Here is a 3,290-nt window from a genome sequence, read left to right on the forward strand (position 1 = left end):
AAAAAAAAAAAAAGGAATGACTGATGAAGCGCTTGCTTTTATTTTAAGAACACTTCCTGCAAGTTGCACATACCAATTCTGTTTGCATTCTTTTGGCCACAACTTACCTACTTGGCCATGCCTAGCTTCAAGAGAAGAGAAATGTAGTCATTATTTTGAGTAGTTATATGTCCAGATGGAAATCAGGGGAGCTATCACACACACACACACACACACACACACACACACAAAAAGCACAAAACAGATATTGGGGACAACTCATCTTCTTTGCCTCATACACTGAAATTAAGCCAGATTGGTCTTGTTTTTGAAAGAAAGTAACACTGTTAGTAAGAGAGACCTTGGTATTGTCTAATCAAACTTCTCTCTTTTTGTGGATGAGACTCATGTTGTCTGAGTTCAAGTTCAGATATCATCCATTCCTTGAGCTTGTATGTGTGATACTACACACTACAACCTAGCACAGAGAGGATGAGAAGACAAGAAATGAGAACTTAGGTGTTACTTAGTATTTATTTATAATAGTAGTTTTAAAAATGCTGTCTTGACACAGTTTTGAGGCCCTGGAAATAACATTTTAAAGTAAAAATGTTAAAGTTTAAAGAAGAGCTTTGCCACTTAAACGGGGGAGTTTGTCTGGAAAATATATTGAGTTGAAACACTTCATCCTTGGAAGGATTATATACGATGAACAATTGCGTATAAATGTGTGTTTTAGAGAGATGTGAATGGGCAGTTAGTCCAGTGCCCTCATTTAAAAGGCCAAAATCCTGACTCAGAGGAGGTGTCCTTTGCCCAGAGCTTCTTAGCCAATCTGACCAAATGTTGGGAAATATATCTTACCTAACCCACTATTTCTTAATTATGGATTTTGTGGAAAACAATAAAACATGTTAATGAGTAATTTATATTAGTTCAATTTATTACAATTTTTTAGCTTTAAATTACAGTTTTCTTATAATGATGAAATGTTTTAGAATCCTTTGAATCTAAGTATTTACTTATTTCCTAAATAAAACATTAGTACAACATTTGATGTTTTACTTATGAATATCCTCCTCTCCCAAGATAATTAAAACTTTTTCTCTCTATTTAAAAGCTAAGAAATGATGTTTTAAAGGAAAAATGAAATTATTTTCTTTTAGCTTCTTTTAAGGTAAAACAGCTTTTTTACTCTGTTATTGTGGTAATGGACAGAAAATTGCATACCAAAATATTCTGGGAGAGCATTCTCCTAGTTGGTTTTAAATCATTGTGCTACCTGAAAGGTTTTTTGATTTTATAGGAGCTATTTTGTCCACCAGCATTAATGTGACACTAGTTATGAAAATATATTGAAGGACAAGAAGTGGACACAAAGTGATTTTTGTAACCTGGGCAGTTAATGAATGTGCCAACGTTTTCGAGGAAGGGACAGCAAGAATATTCTGCCCTGTAGTTAAAATACTGGCTGGCTTTTAATGTCTTCGTGCTTAATCGTGATCACTTTCTTGCACTGTGATGTTTTTACGTGAACATGTTAAAATGGAAGTCTACCATATTACTTTATAAAATGTTTTCTGTATGCCAGTAAACTGAAAATATGGATCAACAACAACAAAAGGCGTCTTGACACAGTTTTGAGGCCCTATGTAGGGGTTAGTAAATTTTCACTGAGCAATCGGTTAAGCCCATATCCCCAACCACCTCCCTTATGAGACTCTCACCCTCCTGGCCACCATACACTTTTCCTAATTACTCTAAGGGCAGGTATCAGATAACCAGAGGCAGCTCCTATACCCTGGAGCCCACTGAAAGTGCTCAAATTAGTCAATCCTAAGCCTGCGTATCCTACCTCATCCATTCCTTCCTGCAGAAACCACAATAAAGATACTTGTCTTCCCTCTTCCTTTGCCTCACGACCAATCTTGGTGCTTCCCCTGAGTGGCCCTGTGTGGCATATTGTGTTCTTCCCAGAGAACTGTCAGTATAAGAAACTGTAAAACTCTTTCTGGTTTCTCTCTGTTGATCTGCATCTGGCCTCACCAGGTAATATAACTAAAACAGTATTAAATTAATACTGAGTTGGAAGAATAACAATTTGTATTTAATATAAATGCTTTTCCAGCCATAATCTTTGAGGCACAAATGAAATAATGGATACAACTTTAAGGAATGACAATTCCTTGTAAATGTAGGGTATTATAGTTGACTCTTAAACAACATGAGTTTGAACTATATGGCTCAACTTATACATGAATTTTTCTCAGTAAATATATTTGAAAATGTTTTAGAGATTTATGACAATTTGAAAAAAACTTGAAGATGAACCTTGTAGCCTAGAAATATCTAATATTTTCTAAAAGTTAGGTATGTCATGAATGCATAAAATATATGTAGACACTAGTCCATTTTATCATTTACTACCATAAAGTGTACATGAATCTGTTATTAAAGTTTGTTAAAATGTACACACACAAACACTTAAAGACTGCACATGAGAGAAATGTAAACAAATGTAAAGATGCAGTATTAAATCATAATTGCATAAAATTAACTGTAGTACATACTTTACTACTGTAATCATTTCATAGCCACCTATTGTTGCTACCGTGGTGAGCTCAAGTGTTGTGTATTCACTGAAAACACCATTTGGTGCTAATCATCTCCACAGGAGCAGTTCGTCTCTCTAGTAAATTGCATATGGCAGTAAAAAGTGATCTCTCACATTTCTTGTGTATTTTTCATCATGTTTAGTGCAATACTGTAAACTTTGAGTAACATCATGAGACCTATATGAAGTGCCACTAATGATGCTGGAAATGCTCCCAAGAAGCATAGAAAAGTCATGACATTATGAGAAAAAGTTGATTTGCTTGATATGTACCATAGACTAAGATCTGCAGCTGCAGTTGCCCACCATTTCAAATGAATCCACTGTAAGGACCATTATATAAAAAGAAAAGAAAATGTGTGAAGCTGTCACTGCAGCTATACCAGCAGGCACAAAAACCTTGCACTTTTTGCGAAATACCTTTTTATCTCATATTGAAAAATGCAGCTTTTATGTGTGTGCAGGATTGCTATAAGAAAGGCGTACCTATAGACTTTGAGATTAAATTTAATTTAAGATTTGAGAAAAGCAAAGTCATTATATGACAGTTTAAAGCAAAATGAAGGTGAAAGATCTAAAACTGGAGAATTTAATGTCAGCAAAAGATGGTTTGATAATTTTAGAAAGAGGTTTGGCTTTAAAAATGTCAAGCTAATAGGAGAAGCAGCTTCTGCCAACCAAGAGGCAGCAGATAAGC

This window comes from Pan troglodytes, chromosome X (assembly GCF_028858775.2).
Source record: "Pan troglodytes isolate AG18354 chromosome X, NHGRI_mPanTro3-v2.0_pri, whole genome shotgun sequence".
Classification (NCBI taxonomy): domain Eukaryota; kingdom Metazoa; phylum Chordata; class Mammalia; order Primates; family Hominidae; genus Pan; species Pan troglodytes.